The 17,911-nt window shown below is 35.4% G+C and overlaps 1 long non-coding RNA gene and 1 pseudogene across 1 annotated transcript; one reads left to right on the top strand and one right to left on the bottom strand.

Annotated features, from left to right (window-relative positions):
• Positions 1-819: 819 nt before the first annotated feature.
• Positions 820-5,946, top strand: LOC148680398 (uncharacterized). Its single transcript, XR_015943006.1, has 3 exons — positions 820-3,396; positions 3,891-4,097; positions 4,397-5,946. It is a non-coding gene; the product is annotated as an uncharacterized LOC148680398 (long non-coding RNA).
• A 3,652-nt stretch (positions 5,947-9,598) lies between these two features.
• LOC148680397 (uncharacterized) lies at positions 9,599-13,467 on the bottom strand (annotated as a pseudogene).
• Between the last annotated feature and the right edge of the window lie 4,444 nt (positions 13,468-17,911).

The following is a 17,911-nucleotide window of genomic DNA, read 5'->3' as shown; positions in this document are numbered from 1 at the left end:
GGACATCTGATCTCCGGTGTCAGCGAGTGTGAGAGCTACCATCTGGTTAGACGGATCACTCCCACTACCCGAAGCTTGGATGGAGCGCCGTGAGGAGCGAGAGGTCCGCGAGCCCGTGGGCGGCGGATTATCTCTGGACCGGGAGACACACTCGTTCGCTCTGAAGTGCTGATCAGCAAGAGGAACCCTCATCGACTCACTCAGAAAGGATCTGAAGCGAAAAGGATGGCGTCTGCTGGCTTCAGGTGTGCTTATATGCTGAGATAATTGCAGATGCCGCACACCTGCGCAAGCTTACGCTGCCAATTAATTTCATTCATTGGCCCGTTCAATACTCTCCAGACAAGCGGCTTCTGATCCGAATCCTCCCATTTCATGGCACTGAAGTTCCCCAACCGAAGGGGAACAAAACATCAGGCTTTTATACTGGTGCCAAACGAGATCAAAAAGTAAAAGAAATAGCAGCTGCCCTGTCAGCTCAACAACAGCAGTTTTTTTCGTAATAATAAAGTGCAAGAAAATTCTACGCTGGCTAGTTATGAGATAAGCTAATCGCACAGAACAGCAAACCCTTTAGTAAAGGAGAATTTAAGTTTCTGATAAGTGTTGCAACTGTAATTTGCCCAGAGAAGATTCAAGATTTTAAAACCACAAGTCTTTCTAGAAACACAGTTGGACGACGAATTAAAATAATTCCATAACACACACACAGATATATATATATATATATATATATATATATATATATATATATATATATATATATATATATATGTAAAATTTCGCCCGGGAAAAGCTTTTTTTTTTTTTTTTGCATCTGGCCCTCCGCCCAAAAAGTTTGGACACCCCTGGTTTAATGTATAAAAATTGTGAACGAACTTTACTGTTGATATCTTAAATAATAAAGTCAAATAACCAAGATTTCTCAAAATGGATATCTCGTTTTGCAATGAAACTCTTCACAAATCTCACACATCTCAAGCTAGTCAATGCTCACTGTGTGTGGTTGCCAGTACGTTTACCAAACAACACGATAAAGCAATAAACACCTAGATCTTGTCATATTTTCATTGTCTTTTTATTCTTTCTAGCTTAATAAAGAACAAATAAATTCAGTATCAGAATATGTTATGCTTATATTTATATATTTATTGCTAAATAACGATGTGAGTTTTCTATTAGCCTTGTTACAAAGTGAATTATTTCAGATTCTCAACACATTTCTGCAATTCATTTTTGCAAAACAAGGGTTGGATACTCAAAAATGTCACTCAGTTATATGTTATCAGAGATCATACATATAAGAAACTTACTACACTTAGTTTAAGCGGTCCACCCTGTTTCACCAAGTCCATTCATTTCTGGCCTGGCCCCTGGCATATAGAGACAGTATGAACAGGCCTTTGAAAATTGTCTATTGTAGTTTCTGAAATATACAAGAGCACGTTGCTCCCAATATGAGAGGGCAAATTGCGCGCCTCCATAGGAAATTATGAACTTGCGTGTAAAAGATATGATATGTGAACAGCTAAGTCCACTTTAAAGAAACAAGGTATATAGACGCTTGCATATAATATAATTATACAATGAATTTCCTTTTTCAAAAAACTTCATCACAATTCACAAATCATAAAGAATATGCAACAGCATTCCATATTGCATGGCGGCGCACTTTGTATTTATAGGCAAATTAAATCTGAATGAAATCACAAACTATCTTAACTGCGGTTCACAAATCATTTTAGTCAGTTTCATTATTTTTCTATGTTCTGCCTTATTTAATTCAATTCAATTCAATTCAGCTTTATTTGTATAGCGCTTTTACAATGTAGATTGTGTCAAAGCAGCTTCACATAAATGGTCATAGTAACTGGAACAGTGTGGTTCAGGTTTTAGTGTTTAAGTTCAGTTCAGTTCAGTTTAGCTCAGTTCAGTGTGATTTAATCATTACTGAGAGTTCAAACACTGAAGAGCAAATTCATCGATGCGTAGCTCTACCAATCCTGAACCATGCGAGACAGTGGCGACAGCGGAGAGGGAAAAAAAACTTCACCTGATGGGAGTTAAGAAAAAAAACCTTGAGAGAACCAGACTCAGTTGGGCACGACCATTTTAATTTCTCCGCTGGCCAAAAGTCTTGTGCAGAACTTCATTCGCCGTGGTTTATGCTGGAAGATGGCCTCAATGAAGACTCGGGTCTATATTCGGGTATATTTATATTATGGTAGTTCTTCCAAAAGCTGGTTCCAAACAATATTTGGATTAAGAAAATAATCTATAATAGATTCTTGGATGCAGTTTTGTGGGTTAACTTTTCCCTGACCCATGTACACCACTTGTGTTGTTTGTGGTAAACCTAACCGATCAGTTTTAACCATTCAACCCAGTCCGGACCCATGTACACCACTTCAATTATTTATGAAATCATTCACAAATCAGTTTTGGTCAGTTATCCCTTCGAGTCACTGCTTTTTTGTTTTTTTGAAAACTTTCACGGATCAGTTTAGTTCAGTTAACCCTTTCCTAAATCAAATATATTCATTTAATGATTTGTGCAAACTGTCAGAAACCAGTTTTGGCCAGTTATTTATTTTGTGAGTCACTTTTGTGCTGAGTAAGACTAAGGATGTTCCAAAGAGGGCAGCAAACATTTACAAGACAGCGATCTCAGAGAGTTTGTCTTGTTAGGATCAGAATTGGATTAATTCCCAATGAAGAGGACTTGCTATATATACCAAGGCATAAGTGCAGTTTTAATTTAACATTTTGAACCGTTTTTATCAAACAACATTGTTAATAATATTGTTTAAATCAGAGATGTGCTGTTTTTCTGATTATGCGATTGTGTAATGAAGTAGGTATTATCCATTGTGTTAGGCAGTTAGGTGTTGTGGGGGGTTCAAGGCAGAATCTCTGGATAATCATGATTTCCACAGACTGGTCTCCACATATTATAGACTTATATATATATTTTCATACATTTACTTACTAGACATTGATTCTGTCACATGACCTTGTTTATAATTAATCTGAGGAGCACACATGCCTTTTACAAATAAATGAAATAGGATGAAGTTAGTTTAACTAGACCAGATTCAGTTAGTGTGCAGGACATACAAAACAAATATTTATGTTTTTTTGCTAAACATTTTTCCATCATTTGCAGCTGGGGTAACACAGAAAGTGTTGGTTGTAGCATAGACAATGGCAGAGGAGGAATTCATGAAAACAATTAGAGATGAATTCCCACAGCTGCAGGACAGGGAATTTACACTGTGCCAAATGAACAGGCACTAAGAAGTTATACCGTTACAGCTCTCCACAATTTGCCCTGCCACAATTAAGGCCTGCCAGGAGCTAAGGCAATCAAGATCAGCTGTGTACATTCGACCCAAGGTATGAATATTTAGCTCTTTCTCTTTTAAATAACCAGATGAACAGTTGGTTCAACATATCATTATAGACAAACAAATTTGAATGTATGCCACTTGCTTATGTTGTCGACAATGTGATGTGGTAATTAAATAGTAAAATGTAGATGTGTATGCAATTTCATTCTGACACTTAGGCAGCATTTTGGCCTTTTTCAGATTTTGGAGCCAACTAGGCAGCGCAGTATACTGTAAATTTCTCAAGTGTTCAAGTCCAGAATACTGAAAACGATCAATTACAGTTTTTGTGTATGCAAGACAGTATTCCTAGTTACGTTTTTGGGGTACTTTTTCAGGTTTTGGAGCCAGCTGCTGAGGAAAATTTATCTGACACTGACAATGTTTTCAATTGTTGAAAGTTTTCAATTGCTGTGTTTTATTATTCTGAAAGAAATTAATGTATGATTTACATGTGAGAATATTTCTGCATTCAACATGATGTCCTCTTATTGTTTTCAGGTTCTGGAGCCGGCTGAAGTTGAAAATTTACCTGAGGATGACAAAGTAATTGTTTTAAGTGTTACATCTTAAGACTTAAAGAACCAATGTATGATTTACATGTGACAGTTTTTCAGAATGCAAAGCTGTGATTCCAAATAACAAGATTTTGTACTTTTTCAGATTGCAGATGTTGCTGTGGATGACAGTAAACTGCCAAATAACAATGTAAATATACTATTTTCAATTTTAAGATACTACATGGAATATGCATGTCAGTTTTTTAGAGGTGACTTTTTTTTTTTTGGCCAGCATGCTTTAAAATAATTAAGGCTTTTAAAAATTATCAGTAAATCTAAGTAAGTTGATTAGGTTTGCAGTAGATTTAGAAGTTATATTAAAATAAATCCAAAGCACACAGTATAACTGCTTGGGTAATAATCTGGCTTGAAAACAGTTAAAGATCTTTAAAGACAATATTATATGTTGTAATTAACCTTTTTCTTGTAAATAATACATTTGTGCAGGACTTGAGGGCATGGAGGGCACTAAGGCAGGAACAAGATAGAGTACAATCTCTCTTTGGAAACAGATCGAGCAAGGGTAAGTATCATAATCAAAGCATTGATTATTCTAATGTATACAGTTGAAGTCAAAATTATTAGCCCCCCTGTTATATTTTAATCATTTAATATTGTTTCCCAATTTCTGTTTAATGGAGAGATTTTTCTCAACACATTACTAATCATAATATTTTAGTAAGTTCTATAAGTTTTAATATTTTATGTTGTAATAAGTAATTTTTCAAATGTTTGACGTGATGACAGCATATAATATTTGACTTGATGTTATTAAGATATCAGTATTCAGCTTAAAGTGACATTTAAAGGCTTAAATATGTTAATTAGGCAAGTAAGGGTAATTACTCAAGTCAATTTATAATAATAGCTTGTTCTCTAGACAAAAAAATAAATAAATATTGCTTATTGGAAATACTGTGAAAAATCCAAATAATGTGATTTGGGCTAATAATTTTGACTTCGATTGTACAATCAATTAACATTTTACATTTATCTAAATACTACCCGGTGGCTCACCTTTTCATTTTTACATTTTCAAATGCATCAGGAAAGAAGGAGACAGCAAATGCAACAGCAGAAAATTGTAGAAAAGTATGTTTAACTTGACTGTATCTAGATCATTACTGTTTTCTGTGTATAACTAAAAACTCTACTCTTTAAAAAGGCAATAGAGGATTGCCAGATGTAAATATATCTGCACTTGTTGAGTCGGCTGATGGAGTCACATTACAATTCACATACCCAGATGGGACAATTATGAAGAGGACATTCAAAGTCACGCAGCCTTTTTGGGTTAATAATCATTTCACTTGTGTACCCATTTATTAAAAAAAAAAAAAAAAATCCATTACAGACCTTATATTTTATTTCTTTCACAGGACTTGGTTGCATTTGCTGGTCTGGATGAGATGGCAATTGAGATTTTCTCTCGCTATCTCCCTTATATAGCAATTTGGGAGGTACACTACAGGACCATGGCATAGTAGGACGTTCCACAGTTTGTGTAGTGATTGTCCTCTGATGAAATACTGGTTAAAAAAAGTGTTTTGTTACATTATGTGATAATTACAAATGATAATTAACAGCGTGAATCATCGTCTTGATTATTTGTTTGTTTACTTTAAAAGTTAACCTAGGAAGCAGCTCTAAAGCATTTTATACACGTGATTTGAGCCCATTTCATTCTGTGATATCTAGACTTTTGTGTTCTGCCTTTAGTAATTGTACAATCTGTTAGCTTACTCACTTTTTGGGACTATTCCTTTACACTGGCCTTAACTCAAAAGCAAACACTAAAAAAAACTTTTTTTTAAGTAACAGATCTTTACCATTAAAGTTTACATTTCTGTCAGATTTGTTTGTAGTGCTGTCTGTCTTATTGTTATGATTTATATATTACATTCTGTCTTATATATAAATTAAATAGACACGTTAAGATTGGGATTTCAAATATTTGTATGAAACTTACTTATAATAAATGTTATCATTTCAGGAAATTCTAAACAAAACTGCCATGTTATCAAATGGACTGACACCTGCCATGTCTCCCACACACATCTCCATTTCCAACCTTGACCTTTCCATTTCTCCCCCTCACCCTTCTATATCACTCCCACATCTCTCCCTCTCCCCCCACAGCCCTCCATGTCCCCTCCACACCCCTCTAATTCCTTCTTTGCAGGTCACCATGGTTAACAATGGAAGAACAAAGATTTCAAGCATCACCCTCCTTTTAACATGTCAAGTCTGCCATTCTAACCCAATCAGCCTGACATAATGATCTCCAGCCTTGTGCTCGTCAACATTCTCACCTGAGTTAACAAGACAATTACTGAAATGATCTCAGCAGGTCCTTTAATGACAGCAATGAAATGCCGTGGAAAGTTTTTTTTTCAGGATTAAGTTCATTTTCATGGCAAAGGAGTATGCAATTCATCTGATAACTCTTCATAATGTTCTGGAGTGTATGCAAATTGCTAATATAAAAACTTAAGCAGCAACTTTTCCAATTTCCAATATTTATGTAATTCTCAAAACTTTTGGCCACGACTAAATACAGGGTAACAGTGCAGTTAAGCTTTAACCCTAATTAAACACACCTGATCAAACTAAATCTAAAGGTTGAAGAAGGGCTGGAACTAAATTCTGCTGGGCTGCGGCCCTCCAGGAGTTTGACACCCATGGTGCCAAACCTGCAGTAATAATAAAAAACACAACAAGTAACCTGATTTATACTACGTATTTATTTAGGAAAGCCTTTATACTATACTGTTAATGCCACTTTTACTTACTTCATTTGAAATTTTCCTGACAAACTCATTGAGTCTCAGTAAAAATGTATGTACGTGCTGTTTAAGATATATATTTTAACTAACACATTTTAACTAGTTATTTAGCAAAATACTAATATTCAGATTAAAGTGCAATTTAAAAGCTTAACTATAGTTTAAACTAGGCAAATTAGATTAATTATATAAAAAGTAAACAATGTTATAAGAATTATTGTGATAATTTCTTTGCTCTGAGTGAATATTTTTGCCTTTAAATGCATCTCGTCCATATATATATATATATATATATATATATATATATATATATATATATATATATATATATAGCAAGATGAAGCATCTGGGGGGTATTCCAGAAAGCTGGGTTAACTTACCATCTGCTAAAACCTAAACTCTCGGTTGATTTACCCAAAACCTGCTTACCGCGAGTATGTTGGTTCCAAAACAGGTGACAAGAGTTAGTTAAATCAACCTCCTGAAGATAACCGCGGGTTAATGCGCGTGCACGGCACACACCTGAAGGCATTTTCAGTAGATCGCCGAATTCACGAGTCACCATAGAAAGTCACGGTAAGAAAAAAAGGGCAACGCACTTCACAGAGGCGAAGCTGGATGTTTTAAACACAGAGATTACACATCTGCTTCAACGAAGGAAAGAAATATAGAATAAGAAATAGATAAGAAAATAAAAAATAAATAATAAGAAAATTTATTAATTGATTAAATTACACATGCCACCCTCCATTTTATTGTAATGATAAATTAAACTACTCTTTAACATCCTTTTTGAGTATGTTGTGTAACCATTCATGCATTTAATTTTCCTTCCATTAATTTCTTAAGGCCACAATATGTGTATTGACTAATAAGGCTTATAGAAATTGTAATCTTTCTGGAGCTAGAACTCTGTCCAAAGTCATTAAAGACAGAAACATTATTATAAAAGGTAATATTTAATTACTGGAGCTCTTTATTTAACACTCTAGAATATGCTTTCTGACATGCAGCTAATAGAAAGAGGCCTGTCTAACTGCTGTGTCCTATAATAAAGGCTTTTCAGTGGTTGAGTTTTTGACTTAAACCACACACTCTGTCACTGTTGTAAGTGATTGTTGTCAGGTAGCTTTAGGTTCTTTTTATTTTGCATGCAGACGAAGTTCCTTCTGCCTCAACTAACAAGCAGTGTAAGAATTTTCTGCACTTTTCCATATTTGAATATTACTCTTGGATCACAAAATCTTTTATCTACATATTTAAATTCTAAAGTAGCTGTATAAGGTCCATCTTCAAATATAAAGTCACATGAGCATCAACTTAAGGTGAGAAATGTATATGAAAAATATGTTACACGTTTAAAGGTGCTTGTGTAAAGCAGTGTACAAAATCATTCATTTTATTTCAGGAAATGAAGAAATGAACAAACCAAACTATTTGAGTAAACATAGTTTTTTGACTAATTATATATTTTTTTTAGCACTCTTCCATCTGTTTTGTCTGCTTGGGTCACTGAGATTTCCTCTGGGTCAGGCTGCAGGTACGTGTCATCGTATAAGGCAGAAAAGGGTATCTTTTGTCCTCCAGCAAGTAACAATGTAGTGCCTATGATTCTATTGTATAATACAAATATAATAAAAATAAACATTGTGTTAAGCAACATTTGCTTTATAGTTTTTTTTTACTATATTTGTATTATACACTTGAATCATTATTTCCTAAAAATCAGCCATTTAGCCTCAACATATAGTGATGAGGTGGGGTGTGTGATGAGCTGGTAAGTGGAAGCAGTAATGAGTTTAATAGTTGAAACACCAAAAGATTAAGGATAGAAAATTAAGTTGTACCTGCACACTTATACTTTGGACAAATTTTATATTATCAGTGTCCTTTAGTGACTGATGGAGCTTTAAAATCGGCTGCAATTAATGCACACAATAGCATTTAGAAACCCTGAAAAAAAATTATATTAAAAAATGTAGGTGTGTGTGCGTGAATGTATATATATAAGAACGACGTCCTACATCTTTAATTATAGATATATTTTCCTACAAAAGACAAAGCTGCCACTTATAATATTATACAGAAATGTGAGGGTGCAGAAGGAGAGAAAAAACACACAATCTTTATGTGAGATTCGAACTCACTCCGTTGTGCGCTCCGTTGTTCTTTATCGACGCACTGTCCACTACGCTATTTCCGTGCTCTGAATCTTCTGTATAATGATACGCAGTAATGTATGACCAAGGAACTGTACGAAAGTGTAAAAAGCAGTTCAGTGCCAGGCATACTGTACAGGTGGTCCTACTGCCACATTGTACAGTTGCCTAAAATGCCCTGACGCGAATACAAAGAGCTGCACTGAATGTTTTTTATGGTAAGTGCAGACCCGGGGTTTGTCACATTTGATTTCAAAAAGGTTTGTTAAATACATTGACATTATGAATTTGGTTATGAAAAAAACTATGCACTTATAACCCTCTCACAACGAAAAAACTTGTATTTGTGTGTCCATATCCATAAATATTCCCATCAAAAGAGCATGCAATGCTCAGTAAACTCTCTAAAACAGACAAACTCTAAAACATAGCAACTTACTCTCTGAACATAACCTGCTCCGGAGCAGGTTATCTTCAGAGAGTAAGTTGCTATGGCTACTTAACATACCCAGAAGTTACCTCCGATTTTGGAACCAAAGTTGAGGTTATCCACCTACATACTCTCAAACTTACCCGGGTATGTCACATAACCTGCTTTCTGGAACAGCCCCCAGAGTAGATAGGGCATTAATGGTTGAACAGTAATTTATCATTTATTATCACAGCAACTTTCTGTAATGGGTACATAAAGTAAATTACTGTAATTTATTCTTTGCACTACACAATTTCATACAAATCCTCCTTTTACTGTAAAATACTGTTACCTTTCATTACAGCAAAACACTGGCTATTTTACAGTTATTTACTGCATAATCTACAGTAAGGGTTAACTGTAGCATAAATGGAGAACAGGCTGGACAGTCGAACACTCTAAGTCCACAGAGCTGATCAATTACAAACTGACAGTATCTCCACTCAAAATAGCTTCTTTGAAATGCAACAGCACAGATCTTTCCATCCTTAAAAACAAAAAAAAAAAAACCATAAACCCCATAAGCAAATATTGCAATGCCAAAACTGAGAAAGAAATTAAATGTTTTAATAGAAACTCGGCCAAAGAACTCTGTCTGCTGTTCCAGTAAACTGGTAAAGGGCTGTTTGGACATTCCAGGAGCAGTCAGCTTCCTGTGGTCATAGGACACAAAGACTTTTATTTTGTAAATTGTTTCACAACTTGCTGTGGCAGGCCAGCATCCAGCGCGGATCAACAGTGGGATGTTGGTAGCTCTGCTCACGTTACATTTTAAGCATGAGAATTCTGGCAAGCTGACATTGTAACAACCTATTGAAATAAAGTATATATAATACATTTATAATAGAAATATTAAACAATGTTTTTAAATGCTCTTAGCTTACCATCAATTCCTATGAGAATTCCCTTTTTACCCTCTGACACCACAATGGAATCAGTGGCACAGTTGCAAATTTCTTCAGGTGTCTCAAGGGGCAAAATGCCATCTGGAAACAAATTTCAAACTTTACTGTAATTAGCATTGCTGCATCATTATTATAACAGAAATTCATACAATAAGTTTAAAGATTATGAATAAAAAGAAAAAAAAGTACATGCCTTTTTCTTCAAATAGAATTTGTCCTCTGCTATCCACCTTGATCAAAGTAGTTGGGGATATGGGCCTTAAAAATCCTTCCACATCAGTTTCACGGTTGTGAAGTTTTCTTTTGTGGAGCAAAATATCACAGTCTGGACATAATAGCTGCTTGGGAATGCAGTCTTTACAGCCAATAACAGATTGCTTCAGTAGGCAGTGCTGGCACTGCCTAATCTCTGTATATTCAGCAGACAATAAAGAATCCAACATTAAGAAGAATCCAGCCTTAAAGCTGCCCACTTTTTAGACTGCTCAACGCGAATTGTCCATATGTTTGAGGAAGTCGGAATTGAACACTTAATGTCATCAGTGTCACCTAGCAGGTCCTTAATTTCTTGATGAAGAGTTTCTGTACTAGGAAACAATACATGTAACCTAAGTGTTCATGGCAGTTGGTTAGACTGACCATTACAGGGAAATACTTACCAATGTTTTCCGCTGCTGCCCAAACAGTGTGAGCAGACAGTGATGGACCTTCAAACAAGAACAATGGGGCAAATGACACAATAGTAATAATAACCATGCACGGCTAGTTACTTTGAAAATTGTTGGTGTCATTACTCACTATGATAAATGTCTTTTTGCCCAGATTCCAAAGATAAGGACATACCTGCACTATTGATCACAGTAGCTAAAAAAATTAGAGATTTATAAAATTATACATTACAGAAAATGTATGATGGTGCTACACATTATAAGAAATATGTGTGTGTCCACTACAATAATACACAATATGCTGAAACTTATTATAGCCAAACCATCGCAAATGTTTGCCTTTGAAGATTTCTGCCTTCTCCATTTAGGCACAAGATGACCAAACTGATCCCTCTCCACAAATGAAACTGGTTTGGGAAGGGTGCTGCAGGCACGTTTGGTCTTCTGTGTATTTAACTAAAAAGACATATATAGGATGTTAAGCAAGAACTTTGATATCTATTAACAACTAACACACTAAGATTCAATGAAGCTATTAAAATAGTATAAAAAAAAAATTGCTTGAAAAAAAAATACTGGTGGAAGGTTAAACGTTTGCAGAACTTGTTCAGCCTCCCTGGTCGCTGCTACAAGTGCAGAATTTGCTGCTTTACATTCAAACTCCCTTGTAAGAATGGCAGCTTCCTGATATAACTGGTCAAAATTTGACTTTTGACAAGATGCCATATTGAAGAGAAAAAAAAGTGAAAATATAAACTGTGTGTGTTATACTATATTACTGAGGACCAAATTGTGACAAAACACCTTTTAAGTGAGTATATGATGAGTAAATAATTATGTTTTCATATTTCGAATTATATGTTGCTAATGAAATGGATTTTAGTTTTCTAAACACTTTTGTGTGTGTGGACCCCCTAAAATAGCAGTGGCCACCCCCTGTAAAAAATTCTAGCTCCGCCACTGCTAAACGTTACATTATTGTACACATTGTACTGTAAATTGTTTTATGCATTTTTTTGCATGTAATATTTAAACTTGATTAAATGAGAGTCGTGTGAGTTGCATTTAAGTTAATGTTAACACTTGATTAAATGAGAGTCGGGGCGAGGCAGTGGCGAAGTAGGTAGTGCTGTCGCCTCACAGCAAGAAGGTTGCTGGGTTGCAGGTTCGAACCATGGCTCAGTTGGCGTTTCTGTGTGGAGCTTGCATTTTCTTCCTGCCTTCACGTGGGTGTGCTCCGGTTTCCCCAACAGTCCAAAGATATGTGGTACAGGTGAATTGGGTAGGCTAAATTTTCCGTAGTCTATGAGTGTGTGTGTGTGGATGTTTCCCAGAGATGGGTTGTGGCTGGAAGGGCATCCGCAGCATAAAAACTTGCTGGATAAGTTGGCGGTTCATTCCGCTGTGGCAACCCCGGATTAATAAAGGAACTAAGCCAACAACAAAATGAATGAATGAATAAATGAGAGTCGTGTGAGTTGCATGTAATGTTTAAACTTGATTAAATGAGAGTCGTGTGAGTTGCATGTAAGTTAATGTTTAAACTTGATTAAGTGGGGGATGGGAGGTTGTGTCACAGGGTGTAGGGGAGGGGTGCCTCATATGCTTTTGCTGATAGTTCCTCTGCTCTTTCTGACATACTATGATATTAATGCGTTGATGTAGTCGTGTACATGTATTACTCATCTTATTCTTTATGTATGCCTTATTATAGATTTATTGACCTATTGACTGTTATGCTACAGTATACTACACATATTTATATGTTGTTTATACCTCTATTTTTTCTTATATTCTACATTAAGTTGTTCAATTTAATGTAATAACATAGCGTGAAAATATGACCTTGATTTATTAAATCTGGACATATAAAAATTTTAACCATTATAAAAAATAATAGGTGAAATCAACATTTGATGCTCATCTCAGAATTAGATTTTAAGTAAAATTTTATACAAATACCCATGTGTTTTACTTGTTTAACTTGTAAAACTTTTTAGGACATCAATATACATGCCTTCTGTTTATTCTTTCTATTAGAATATATTGAGTACTCAAATCAGCAGTAAAAGTTCACACAAAAAACTGTTTGTAGTGTACAGGGCCTGAACTTAAACATATAATTTTGTAAATGGGGATTTATTCACTTTGTAGGGGATCTGTAATAAGCAATGTTTAATATGTATTAAAGACAAATATGAAAAGACAAACACATTTGAAGACATGATACTGTCATACTACAAACATTTTTTCTTTTATATTAATATTTTTTTACATGAAGATTTTGATGTTAAATGCAGGTGTTAGCACAGGTGGGGCTGGGTAAAATGTTGCACTGTGTTGTGGACAATAGCCGTGTTTAAGTGTGTGAGGTGCTGCACATATTGATCATGTAGGACATCAGTGATCGTCAAACAGAGCTGAAAATATAATTTTACACTAGAATTTGCCACTACAACCATCACCTTATCTAATACAGCCAGAATCCAGTCGTAGTATTTGATAACAAGTCCTCCTCCTTCAAGCATTTAGCAAATATTTTTTAGACATGCCGGTTACCACTTTACAATATCGGGAAGATTAGGACTTTTTTATTTAGTTGTCATCCTATTTGTCGGTGAAAACATGACAAATGACATAATGACAAAATTAATTGTCAATGACATGTTTTCACTGACAAAAAAAAAAAAAAAGAAATGAACACAAAAAGAAATGGTGATAAATAGACTGTGGGATAAGAATGATATACATTTTTTAAACTATGCTTAGATTCTCCTATTTAAACCTGTTAAAATGTCAAAGTTAAATATTTATATTTTCTTAACAGGAACAATCAAATGACAAAGGTGAGCTGCAAACAAAAAACGGGTCTGCTGAGAAGAGTGACTTACAAACAGAACAGATCTGCTGAGAAGAGTGACTTAGAAACAGAGAACGGGTCTGCTGAGAAGAGTGACTTAGAAACAGAGAACGAAATCAGTAAACAGGACTGAAGTGAATCAGAAACGTAGTGAATATGTTCCATCAGACGAAGAGAGCACTGGTGATGAGCTTGATTCAGAAAGGGAGTCAGGGGTGTGAAGGATTCGGATTTCTGCTTTCCAATCAGTCTCATCATGGACCACCGTTTATCCTTTTCATCATCCTGTTTCTCAGTATTTAACTGTGAATTGATTTTAATTAATGAATAAGTTAACACATTGCTTAATATAAGAATGTTCAGTGCATTTGCCTGTCTCTTTATAACTGTTTTCAGAAGCCACCAGTCTAGGTCAGAGGTCAAGGAGGGCTGAGGACTGGAAACAACTGTTTCTATTGTTATTTCTACAAGTTAATACTTTCTAAAATGTCTAAAGTGATTTTGCTATTTTTACGGTTAATTCTTTTAAAGTGATTCTACTTTTATTCAAGATAGACTTTGTGTAGTAAGAATATAACTGCCTGAATGTAGGTTATACCAGTTTTAACCAGTTTTGATAAAGTTGGCTGAGAGTACAGTCAGCCTTGGATAAGAAACAGATTATACTTTGTGTGTGTGTGTTCTATTTGATTGTTGATCCGTTTCACAGGTCTGGAGTCAGCTCTAATCAGTCTAAGGGATGTCTGACGTTTATGCTTAAGATAATGTTCAGAATAGTACGCACGAACCCCACGTGGAAATTTTCCTAGTCTATCTGTGTTTTAACCAATCAGATTAGAACACCTATATGTATGACGCAGTTAATGACGTTATGTGAGAGTATAATTGTTATTGATTGGTGATTGTAAGCAGAGCGGCCTAGGAACTCATTGCGAGTGTTGAAGCTGGCTTCTGCGAATGAAACTGCAAACTATCTTCAGTAAACTTGATTTATTTATTTAAATCTTTGACTCCGGCTCTTCTTCATCTACCAGACTGGTCATTCTTTGGGTTAAACTGTAAACTATCCACACAGGTGCAATTAAACACTATTGACACATTGATTCCTTCAGATAAGGATTCTTTACATACAAGCAAGAAAAAAAAAACATGACAATCAAAACAACTGTTAATTGTCTTAAAGGCACAAGAAAATGGAACAAAAAGCAGTATTGTTTGCACTTTCTGAAACCCCAGATCAAAAAATCAAAACATCTTGAAAAACGGCATGCCAGTGAACCTGAGGTTTCAAATGATTTTTCTTTTCCAAAACACTCTAAAAAGCGAAAATATCTTCTAGAGGGAATTCGGAATAAAGGAAACTATTTTCACAACGTAGAGGTTTTGGAAAAGAAGGATGGAGAAATTGTAACTCGGTGTCAGCCAACCGTGGCTGCAGACATTTCAGATTTTCTTCCTTGCCCTCAGTGTCTTAGGTTTTTCATGAAGAAAGATTTATGGAAACACTCAAAGGCATGCAGAGCAGAGACAGTTGTTAAACGAAAAAAAGGAGAGAGATTGCGTTCCACTGCAGCTTGCCTTCTACCTATGGGGTCAGACACCCCTGCTGGTATTAGAACACTTTTGATGAGTATGTGTGAGGACAGTTTCACCAAAGCAATAATCAAGGATCGCTTGATCATGTTGTTTGGCGAATCAATTTATACAAAGTGCGGCCACGATCGAGCTCAGCACCCATACATTGCACAAAAAATGCGAGAACTTGCAAGGTTTATGGTTAAGGTGAAGGAGCTATCCAAGTCAGTGGAAACACTAGAGAAGCTGTGTGTTCCTTAAAACTTTGTTCTGGCGATCACAGTATGCAAGGAGGTAAACAGCTACAATGCTGAATCAAATCTTTTTAAAACTCCTTTAGCTCTCAAAATTGGTTACTCATTAAAGAAGACATGTCAGATAAGCCTTGGCCAGAGTCTTATGTCAGGAGACACTGAGACAGAAAGGAATGTAAAAAAACTTCATCAAACTTATTGACAGTCACTGGAGAACCAAATTTCAAGCAAGGCTCTCAACACCCTTCAGCAAGCCAGATGGAATAAGGGTGATGCCGTACCGCTTACTGCAGATGTCATGGCATTACAGAACACTTGAAAAAGTAGGAGGAGGAGTCAAAAGAAAAACGCAAACGCTGCTGACTGGAAAGTTTTAGCAGAAAGAATACTTTGTCAGATTATTTTGTTCAATAGGAGACGTGAAGGAGAGGCTTCTACACTACTCCTTACAGTTTAAGAAAAAGGAATTATGAAGCCTCCCAACCAGGATGTCGTTAAATCTCTGACTAAGTTAGAGCAGCAACTGTGGAGTAAATTGACTATATTGGAAATTCGAGGAAAAAGAGGGAAAAAAGGACCAGTACTGACTCAATTGATCTTTTAAATGTAAGCAGAGAGAAAGTTGGGGTCACAAAAGACAATCCCTATGTTTTTGCGAAAGTTGAGCGTTCAGCCCATATTTGTGGGTCAGACTTTCTACGAAAATATGCAGCAGTGTGTGCCTGACTTCAACCCAACTGAGAAAACAAGTGGCAACTCTGTGTCAGATTATGAACTTAAAAGATAATGAGCTTGGCCAGCTAGCTAAATTTATGGGTCACGACATATGCGTTCACCGCGAATATTACCGATTGTCTGAAAACACCATACAACTAGCAAAAGTAAGCAAGTTGCTGTTGTCTCTAGAGAAGGGGTCTGAAGTATACAAAGTAAGATCTTTGAAGGAAATCCAGTTTAGCACTGATGGAAAGTACAGTGGATTTAGTTAGTTTTTTACTTCAGTAACTTAAAGTAATAGTAATACTGTTTTTAATATTTTTTCTTTTAGATTTTTAATAGGTGATTTCTGTCTTGGGTTATTTCTAAGCAACCCTTTCTTGTTGGCTTTCTTACTGTCTTTAAATGAAACACAGCATTAAAAAAATTATAAACATTTAATTTGTTCAAAAATAAATGTGAAATGAATAAGCATAAAACTGCACTAGTCAAGATGACTCGCAGTACCCAAATTACAGTGTTAATCAGTTTAAAGTGGTCATACACACCTTGCAACAAAGTGCCAGAGAGCTGTGTAATATAATGTTTAATGAGCTTGATCTGTTTGTATGTATTCCTCTTGAGGCAAAACTTTGTGTGTGTGTGTGTGTGTGTGTGTGTGTGTGTGTGTGTGTGTGTGTGTGACAGTGACTGGAGAAGAACTAAGTCAAACTACAGATATGGGTGAGTATTATTGTGATCTTATCATAAGCTACGAACTGAAAGTTTGCTGTTTCAATTCATAAAAGGTGCCAACTCTAACTTTTTTAAAATCGTCCATTTTAGGTATATATATTTTGTGATTAAAGATGGCCTCAAGTTCTTGTGTACTTAAACACGATCGATGATGAAAACAAAAAACAAAAGCATGTAAACAAACTGTTTATTTTTATATTTAGATGAGGAGGAACACACTTCTGCTTCAAGAAAATTCGTCAGTCACTCTTCTCAACACATACGCTAAAGTTCTGACAGAGGTGAGTCGTCATGAAGCAGTAATGTATGCGTTGTTAAAAATTAAATGTCAGTACACAGTTTTGAACATGTCACCTGTTTATTGTTGTTAACTGTTAAAGTGTTCACAGAAGTTGAGGAGGAACACACTTCTGCTTCAAGAAAATCCGTCAGTTGCTCTGCTAAACATAAACGCCAAAGTTCTGACACAGTTGAGTCGTCATGAACCAATAATGTATGAGTTGTTAAAAATATAATATCACTCAGACCCCCTAGTTTTTTAGGAATTTTTTGTGATAAAAATGACAAAAATGAAAAAAAAGGAATTTTGTGGTGGTATTTTCCTGAAATTTGCGGTAAGTTTTGCGAACTATATATATATATATATATATATATATATATATATATATATATATATATATATATATATGTATATATATATGTGTGTGTGTGTATGTGTGTGTGTGTGTGTGTGTGTGTGTGTGTGTGTGTGTGTGTAAAAAAACTATATGTATTTCCCTTACTAGGTAGACTAATTTGTTAGGTGTGCAATCTGAAACAATGGCAATGACA

Source organism: Danio rerio, chromosome 4, assembly GCF_052040795.2.
Source record: "Danio rerio strain M-AB ecotype USA chromosome 4, GRCz13ab, whole genome shotgun sequence".
NCBI lineage: Eukaryota > Metazoa > Chordata > Actinopteri > Cypriniformes > Danionidae > Danio > Danio rerio.
This window is presented reverse-complemented; position numbering and strand designations above follow the sequence as displayed.